This window comes from Halyomorpha halys, unplaced genomic scaffold (genome assembly GCF_000696795.3).
Source record: "Halyomorpha halys isolate HHAL.00 unplaced genomic scaffold, Hhal_1.1 Scaffold269.1, whole genome shotgun sequence".
NCBI classification, from domain to species: domain Eukaryota; kingdom Metazoa; phylum Arthropoda; class Insecta; order Hemiptera; family Pentatomidae; genus Halyomorpha; species Halyomorpha halys.
The window spans coordinates 1,856,676-1,867,064 of record NW_027112099.1 but is presented as its reverse complement, the minus strand read 5'-3'; the positions used below and the strand labels follow the sequence as shown (position 1 = coordinate 1,867,064).

The 10,389-nt window shown below is 27.3% G+C and overlaps 1 long non-coding RNA gene across 1 annotated transcript in view; it reads right to left on the bottom strand.

Moving 5' to 3' along the window:
* Positions 1–2,435: 2,435 nt before the first annotated feature.
* LOC106680600 (uncharacterized) overlaps positions 2,436–10,389 on the bottom strand; it is an 11,227-nt gene continuing 3,273 nt past the window's right edge. The window contains exons 2-4 of the long non-coding RNA XR_001343123.2: positions 9,166–9,303; positions 8,610–8,789; positions 2,436–5,919 (exon numbers count right to left, since the gene is read on the bottom strand). This is a non-coding gene — a long non-coding RNA (uncharacterized lncRNA). The remainder of the gene's footprint in view (positions 5,920–8,609; positions 8,790–9,165; positions 9,304–10,389) is intronic.

Sequence of the window (10,389 nt, the reverse complement as noted above, 5' to 3'; positions counted from 1 at the left end):
TTATTTATAAATGTATATATAAATTGAAGAATATTTTATTAAATCGACTCTAAAGGTTCATAACTTTACTGCATCAGAAATTAATATATTTCTGTTGAAGAAACTGTCAATTTGTATTGCACAAATTAAACAGTTCACCTTATTTATATTATGATTCTCTTATTGGTACATTTCTTTTTTTTTTTAATTTAAATGCACAAATATTGGAATAAATTATGTGATGCAGGAAGTTAAGAAACCTATTGCATATAAACTAAGGTCTGATGATAAAATTAATGTACAATATTGTTCTTTTTTTAATTAATTGCCATATGAACAGTTAGTCATATATAGTTAAAAAGTTGATATATGTTTAAATGTATAATATGAAAGTATATATATCATATGTTTAGAGTATGTATATTGAATATACATACAATAAAATATTAATTTTTAATTATTTTTTCTTTCTTCCAATCATTAGTTCATTATTACTTTATCTGTTCAAAAGAATATTCTCCAGTAGATAATTAAATACATTATTAACCCCATCGTTAATAAGTTACCCTCTTATTATAATGCTGACCGAGAGGTTGTTTATTTAAACATTTGCTTTAGTATTGAAAATGAGCTTTAAACATTGAAGTTTACAATCACAAATTAAAGCAGTAGTCAATGTTATTTTTGAGTTATTATTTGTGTTCAAAATTAATTTTCTTAAAAATGTATTTCATGGATAATTAGTTCTGCACACCTTCTCAAGCTATAATAGATAGGAAAGCAGTGCTACCTAAACAGATAACATACCTTCTTGAAAGTTAGGAGAAAAGGCCTAGAGCGTCCTATGACGTTAAAACAAGATGGTCCCTGATGAGCCTTATTCATGCTAATATCAAATATGAAACAATGGCTTTAAGACCTTTAGCTCTCTCCAGCCTTTTCCGTGTACCTTACATGCTTGGAGAGGGTGCTCTATTTAAATCCAAAGATGTGGAGGTATATATACACCAGTAGGATGAAGAGTTTTTGCACTGTTAGGCTCTACTCTCTGCCTGATACTGTGGGATGTATCTGAATCCTCTATATTCTGACAGTATATTTCTGTAATTCCCTTGCCACTCTCCCTGTGCTCAAGTCATCAAATTTCTTCATCGTCTTTATGATTGACAAATGAAAATTTATCTTGGTAGTGTTGTATCAATCTAGTCTTACAGAACATCTTTTACATCAGTAGAAATTTTCCCAGGTACAACCATTCGGAAATATAAAGGTGTTTCCAGAAATATTTAGCATTCTCTTGGAAATTTCATTCTATGTTCTTTCCTTACTCCCTTATTATCTTATTTTGCCTATTATGATAATCTGGATTTATGGTTTATTGGCTTTATTACTTTTCATTACAAAAACATAATTTCAGAATAAGTTTTTATTTCACCTTCCTTCAACTTCAAGATGCTTTTGAGTCCAATGCATTGTATGAAGAAATGATTTTGACCTATGAAATTGTCAAACAACTATTAGATTAGTAGCAACAACCAAAATTAGTAGGGATTTTGGGATGACAGATCATTTTTTTATATTAATGTAAATGTCAAACAAATAGTTTATAATCTTTACTCATTCAATAATGTAATCTTGCCATCAATGATGAAATGTGAATTCACCATAGTTTATTTTCATTAAATTGTCAAAATTAATAATGTTAGTTAATTATTCAAAATGAAATCATGAATTTGTATTTTATGGGGCATTAAAACATACAATTACTAATATGCTTAGTGAAACTGAACATTATAACTATAATTAAAGATATGAAAATGTTGAGTTAGCTTCGGTCTTGGCCCCTGAGACCCAGCGGAGGAGGCAGTGCTTAAACAGAAAGATTTGGGGATCCCTGATCTACATGGTTGATTTGTTACCCACCCATTCAGGGTTTTCAGTTTCCACTTTGAAATAGGGGATATGCAGTAAATAACATATGAAGGATAAGAGGCAGGAAGGAAATGGAGGATAGATACATCCTCTATCTATGAAAACATGATTTTTATACCCACTATAAGACTTGTTCATATGTATTCACGTAGTACTGATCTTCTTCTTATTAAATCCTTCTTCCTTCACACACAATAACTTAGCTTACCTCTCTGCAGGCATGTATTATTATATCACATATATTAAAGGTATGTTTAAATAACAAATTCAAAGTAATGAAATCATTGAATAGCGTTCGGATTTATTTTATTATAAGAATGGATTTTACTTGCACTGCTTCCTATTATTACTTATGCCATTTAATATAATTAATTAGCACTAATATCTATTTAATTAATTAGTCAGTTTTGTATTAATTAGTACTAATAAACCAGAAGAAAAAAACAAAAACATAAAGGATCAGGAAAGGCATAAAATATACAGAATTCTGACAATTTATAAGCTTAAAATTTATTATTTTTATATAATATTGGTATTTAATGAATATTATCTTATTCATTAAATTTAGAAAATAGAACAAATAAATTAGAATATATACTTGAATACAATTATTTACATGTAAGCTTAATTATTTAAATCTATAACTTAATATCTACATATTATCACAGCTACTGAGTCACACATATAAATATTGGTATGTGAGTTATTGAAACAGAAACAAGATTCGGAAAGAAATATTCGAAAAATACAACACTAAATCATCTAAATATATTCAGGCAATGTAAACTAGAGTGTAATCAAAAACACACTATAAAAACAGTATGTTTTTTCATGAGTTCAGCTGGTGTGAGCAAAAAATGTTTGATATAGTTTCAACAGTACAACCTAATATAAAGAAATAAATCTAAAGCTTAAGCCTTTTGATGTTTACAGAATAGGTTTCTCTAAGGTTTTAATATAAATATTAAAATAAATTAATAAAATAAACTGTACAAAGTTTGACTAATTAGTAAACAAATAATACCAATAATATATTTTAAAATTTAACACAACTTTATCTCTTATTATATTATTTTAATTGATTAATAATATTTTAAGAAAATCATACGTGTTTATAATAAATATATCTTTATTACCATATATTCCTCAACAAAATAGAATATTCATTCATTATTCCTTTTAAATCATTGTAATAATGATTTATTTTAAAGTCCATATTTTATCAATAAAAGTGACTTTTCATATCTTATTATTCGACTTTTTGACTCTAAAATATCGCTTTTATTAGTCTGTCAAAATAACAACAATTTTATTATATTAATCATAATAACTAATATCAAAAGATAAATAAATGTTATCAATAAATTTCAAATTTATTGATTTATTAACTATAATAAAATTGGTTAGCAAATATTCCAGATATTTCACAATGTTGAATGAAATTTTGTTCTCATCTCTTAGGGAGGAAAATTTACTTGAGGTTCTTGTGAAGAGAAAATCTCCACACAAATGTATAAATTTTAGGCAAACACAGTAAATGTTCAGGTCTATGAGTATCACGCTTTCGCAGTGTGTTTTGCTATTCCATACTCCTATTGCACGGTTATCCTCATGGGGCTTAGTGTTCATTTTGGAATTGTTAACTTTGAGCCAAATCCCTAGAGTTTCAGGGAATTAAACCACTGATGTTTGTTATTCAACCATAAAAAAATCAATTCATATACTTCAAATTTGTGAAGCACTCCAAATTCCAAGTACTAAATCCAAAAACCGCCATGTGTTGCAGTGGCATTGGTTAATAGATTGTATAACTGTCAGAATCCAGACTTATTTTGTTTCAAAAGTTGAGACATACATTTATTTTATTTAGTTTTTTCTTGGCGTTTAAAAGATTTTTTTGTTCCCAACTATGAACTATTTGCTTCATAATTTGACATTTCCTAAACCATTCAAAACTGGCTCCAACCAACAGTCTATGCCCGTGAATAAATAATCCTAATAGTTATTAATCTTTGACGATGGACACAGTGGGGAATATATAAAGCAGAACAAAATTATTTTTTTGCACGATTTTGTGAGCAAATATTTATACTATCAACATTATTGTCAATCCATACTTGTATAAATAATTATTCTCCCTTCAATATAATAATGAATTGAAATGTTTAAAATGGCCCATGAAAAAACTATAGGATGAGATGGTAGTTTTCACCCCTGAAAGACAGCTACAGAATCAAATCTATGTTTCGATTAGTATAATGATTTAATCCTCACCTTAATAGTTAGACAAGTATTTACTTTGAAATAATTACATCATTCACACACATATTTATAACATAATTCCTGAATAAACCATATACTTAACTTAAAAAACATGTAGAACTATGCAAATATGTGAGCTAAACATTGTTTCTTTGATAGGATTAGTTATGCCTTTTAATGAAACACAGGTCATGTAATATCATTGTTTGTCATGATACCAATGCTATCAGGTTACAAATTTTATCAAATAATAAATTGAACAACAAAGGTGGATGCGATCTGCTTATATACACAGAGTTCCACAATTATTTGCTTATAAATAAAGTAAATTTTACTATTTTCCTTCACATTGTGAACAAAATAACTCATGATTAGCTAAACTGTTAATAATTAATTAAAAATAAAATGTTATTTTATTACACCTATTTGCCTCCATGATTTAAATACACAATAGCTTTGTATTATTTTAATGGCAGTTAAAATTAATGATGGAGTTCTATTAAAATATTTTTATATTCAAATATTGATATATTGATCAATACTGATGTTATTAATATTCTAGATATGAAAAAATATTTTCACTAAAATCTTTTTATCCATTTAATAATGTAAACTGCTTAAAGATTAATTAAACTTTAAACAAATATAATAGCCAAAACTAATTATTATATCTTTGATTTATTATAAATTGTATTTATCTACATATTTAAAAATCTCTCTTCCTGATTTTTGTTAATTGATTAGCTTGCTATCTTACCCACACATGGGTGTGTGGCACCCATGGAAAAAGATAAAATTAATATATATTTAAATTTGATCCAATACAAATTTTGAATTAATTGTTAATTCATTGGCTATTAAACAATGCGTTCTATTGTAATACATACATAATCAATTAATAAATAAATATTCCTTCACTATTTTTCTGTTTACTTATCTTTAAAAGAGTGTTTGAATGTTTAAATAAAAAAATGTTTGAAAAAATAATTAAACAAAAAATCTGAATTTTTAATGTTAATTGCTTTTATCAATAAAACAAGTCTTATTCCTTGCCAATGTTAAAAAAAAAAGGTTTGATGAAATCAATATGGCATAAATATTAGATTTTTTGTTGATTGATAAGTAACAGTTAATAATATTCAATGATTTGCCAGTCTTGACATCATGCCAGTTCCTTTAATGCCAGATAACCATAAATGTTCTTTCATATATAAATATAAATCAATATCAGAAATAATCTTTTCAACATCAGTATTTATAAATACATACCATTGATATTTCAATTCTTGTAACATTATATCCTTGAATACCTCAAGGTCATTCTCTTCAAATGCAACTCATAAATTGTGTTTATGAATATTGCTTATTCTCTGCTTCAAAAAGCTCTGAACATTGCTTTGTCCTACTAGCACAAATCCAAATTCTTACTTCGTAAGCCATAGCAAGTATGGCTGTTCTGGTTGGTGAAACTGAAATTCTTTCATATTTATTTTCCAATAAAAAGAAATTTAAGCATTTATCATTGGGTTGATTTTCAATGAACATGCTGCTTTCAGCTTTGTCACAGAAATATTATGATTTTATATGGATGATTTAGCCTGTTGTTTCTTGCTGAATAATGTGAATACTTTTTACTACTGCAATGTATGCAGGAGGTGGTTCTTGGAAGACAACACTGTCGTAACTTGGAGGTTTTTCAATTATCAATAAACTCAGATGTTCGTTTTGTGACTTCTTATCTGATTTCTAAAATCAAAAGATGTGAATATTTATTATTCAAATATCCAAACAAGAATATAAAAATAAAATTAGATAGATTATATAAATTTTGTGATATCTTTCTGGAGACTTATTATTATTCAATTATAATAAATTACATGCATAAAGTCCTAACAATCTTTATTAGTAACTTCAAATTTCCAACATATTGGCCAACCTGGCAATTATCAGGGGTAATCTAAAATTTAAATCATATTTTAGATTACCCCTGATAGCCTCACATTAACTGTTTAAATTTGCAGGCTATTCTGCCCAAGTCTAATATATTCTAGTTAAAATTAACCTATTTTGTCACATTTTAATTTAAATTAAAAAACTTTTAATTACAATTATCTTAGCACTATGATCACTGCCTATCAACAATAGTGATGATATCATCAACATTGATAACAATATTAAGATAATTAGTTATTATAAGATTTTAAATTTAAATGAAAAATTGACAAAATAGTTTAATTTCAACTAGAATATATTTCGCCTGGGCAGAATATCATGCAAATTTAAACAGTTGATGTAAGGCTGTAATATTATATATATATTTTTATTTTATTATCTATATTGGTATTTATAACTGTACCTAATAATACATTTAGTAAATTTGATGTATGTCATTATGGAGTGATACAGGCGTGTAGAGAAATTACCCATTAGTAGCACTCTAATGAAGTTTTACATTAGTCATGAGAGCTGGCCATCTTCTTTTCAGGGGCCTTGGAGGAATGTCAGAAATGGAAGAGGAAGCAAGGTTAGAAACTAGTGGGTTTGGATAGTTAGGGAGTTTAATCGAAGGAATGATACCTGATTCGGGCTAGATCGGTTACATATGGAACATTAAGGTCTTTATGTATTATTTTATTTGTGACAAAGTAAGGAGCATTGAGGATTTTACGAAGGATTTTGGATTGTAAGGATACATGAGGAATTCGAAGGTTTAGTGGAGCCCCAAAGCTCAACTCTGGATATCCAGATTGGCCTTATTACAGTCATGTAGATCAGTCTTTTGAAATGAATTGGAAGTTTAGACCATTTGTCCAGCAAGTGCTGTAATAGTCGAAATCCACGTGCAGTTTTCTGTCTTTTCAGTCTTGTGTGAGGATTCCAGGTTAGTCATTTGTCCAGATGTAGTCCAAGGTAGCGGATCTGTTCGATAGGGCTAAGATCAACATTGTTCAAAGAGACTGTAGAGCAGTCGGTAGGTTTACGATGAAATTTTATAATTAAAAATTGTCTCTAATGATTTTAATGCCAAAATTTTGGACATTATTAGTTATTATAATTAGTTTAATTACAATTACTAATTAATGTCTTGTTATTGAACAGCTATGTTTTCTCTAAGTACATTATTTTGTACATATTTTAACATAATTTCTTTAAAATATTATTCATATAATATATAATAAAAACATATTTATGTAACTTATTTTAAGTTATAAAATTACTAATTAATTAGTAATTTATATTGTTGAATAATACAAAATTTATAAATACGTATTATTTACATATTTTTTTAAATATTTGACAATTTATTAGCACATATTTATGTACATATTTCGGATTTTTTGCACATAAAAATCCTATCCCTAGTCTAGATGTAGTCCAAGGTAGCGGATCTATTCGATAGTGCTAAGATCAACATTGTTAAAAGAGACTGTAGAGCATTCGGTAGGTTTACGATGAAATTTTATAATTAAAAATTGTCTATAATGATTTTAATGCCAAAATTTTGGACATTGGAAGTTATTAATAATGTGTGTTGGAACTTTATGGATGTAATTTACTTTAATGAAGAAAAAAACATATATTAAAATTTTGATCACTATATCAGTAGCAGAAACGTTTGAAACAGGTTTCGATTTAATTTAAACGGAGAAAAGATTTCTATTGAGAAGATCCAAAATTCAGTACTTTAAAATTAAGAACTGAAGTCTCAAAAAATTTGCGAAAAACAGTAAAAGCTAAGATAATAATGTAGGTAAGGAAACAATGTTTGTAAGATGTAGTGGGTAGAAAAAGTCCATTTGTTGGAAAAATGAATTTGCACAAAAGATTAGCTGTTTAACTAGTTGTTTAGCTAATGAAATGCCTGTAAAAATTTAGGAATTTTTCAAATCCAAATTTAACATTATTGATCAGATGGCTATATAATGGTATGGGAACAAAGTAAATTATGAACAAGAAACTAAAATAATTTAAAACCATCCCTCACAAAGTAAAGTATTCATCAAGTTAATTGCAAATATCCCTTGGAAAATAGCTTTTTAGAAAATATTGCCCAGAAAAGTTGGTTGAACATATCCCCATTCATCTTAAAGTGATGAAATATTTTTGCTTATATATTATTTTACATAATTTAAGAAATATTTAATCAGTAGCTATATTTGTTAAAAAAATATTATAATATCCAATCTTTTTTAGGCTACAACTCATTTTTTTAAGGATAGGGCTATTCATCTGTTCAGTAAACTTCACTATTGCTTTATTTTATTTTTATTATTATTTTTTTTTATCTCAACTTAGTGTCATTAATAAATAGATCATCTTTGATTCAGCTCACAAGAAGAATGGATGAGGTTAATTTCGGTGTGAGTTAATGGACATGATATCAGTCATAATGTTGAAAACTGTTATTATAAATATTCATGATAGTAAATACTTACCCAAACGTACAGGCAGAGCCCAGTGCTTATCATAAATAAAATAACAGCAATGAGAAGGATTCTCTGTCTCATATAATTGTTTTCAGTCCATTTGGCATCATCCATTAATGTGAAAACAAATATGCAGCTAATTATGATAATAATCACACCACAAACCAAGCAGGAATCTCTAATTAATCTCTGAAAAATAATGATTGAAATTTAATGCTGGGTTCTTAACAAGTAATATATTTTGGTTTTGCATTGGTAATAAAATTATAATAACTTCTCTCATTTTTCATACTTACACCATGATAGCTGTTTGCAAATTATAGCATTACCTTTCTTTTTATACTATGATTATACATACCTTGATATATTTGTGATCCCTTAAAACACTTTCATAGCTATTTAAAATCACCTACACTTTTATACCTATTCAAGATTGTCATATCAATACATATATACATAGATATATGCATGCATTCAAGAAACATTTAATATATGTTTATGTTTGATCTCTGTTAAAAGTATTGAAGAGATAATCTTCTCCCATTAAACTTAATTTCCTACTTACATCTCTCAAGCTGTAGACATGGGAGATATTGAATAATGGGTATCAGGATTCTCTTTCTTAGAAGCATCCTGTTCTGATTCAGGGAGTTTTTGATTTCAGATTTCCTCCAGTATGGTGTGGTTATAGTTAGCTTCCCTTCTGAAACAAAGTTACTGTATGTTCCCCTTGACCGTGGCCGACACTTTGATATATCTATTATGTGGAGGCAATTTCACTGTCTTTTAAACAAATCATTCTAGGTGTTGTTCCTATATAATTTGATGTGATGATTTTATTAATACAAATTATTTTGAAGTTTAATCAATAAAAAAATAGAAACTATAAAATATTTTTATTTACTTTTACTTTCATTTAAAATTTTATTTTAATATGAGTTCAACCAATTCATTCTTTTTAAAGTTACCTGTTTGGAGATCATTAAAAAATAAAAGATTTGTCAACAATCAATGCTAAAGATGGAAAATAAGACAATAAATAGAGTTAAAAACAAAAAGTGAACTAGGTAGGTTCTTTAAAGTTAAATTAACGAAATAAAACAGTATTCCTCAATTTTTTTTATAATATCATCTGGTTAGAAAAAATATTTCCTCCATTTTCTTAAACAATATAAGCAGACTAAAGAAGCTCCTAATCGTTACTTCATTTGTAAAATATGAACTAAGATTTCTCTATAATGGCTCTAAAATACTAAGGGATGCCCACCTCCCCTGACAGGCAAACATTTATATTTTTTCAATTACATATAAATACAACAGGCACCTTTAATTTTTTTGCCATTAATTGAAAAATAAATTGAATTATAATTAAACTATATTGAGAAATTTTTATATTTAGCATATAGAATTCAAACAGGTTTGCCCCTCTCAGAAAATTCCTCTGCTCTGAAACTAAGGAAATCATGTATACTAGGGAAGTCAGTATGTCTTGTTAGCATCTATCTATAACTACAAACCAAGGTATAGCAAGTATAGTAGCAAACATGTTTCCCAACTTAGTTTTATGAGAGTACTAATTAAAATAAAGAAGTAAAATTCATGCCTTAACACTGAAATTAATTGGTTAAGGAATAAAGGAAAATCATATGCTGTAAATACCAGCCATTAACATAATGTCAACCGTTTCAATTTGACATTTAAAGAAGGGATGTTAAGTTGAGCAGATTAATTTATTGTGAAATAATAGGTTTTTAGGACTTCAAAACCTACTTTCAACCTACTAACTATA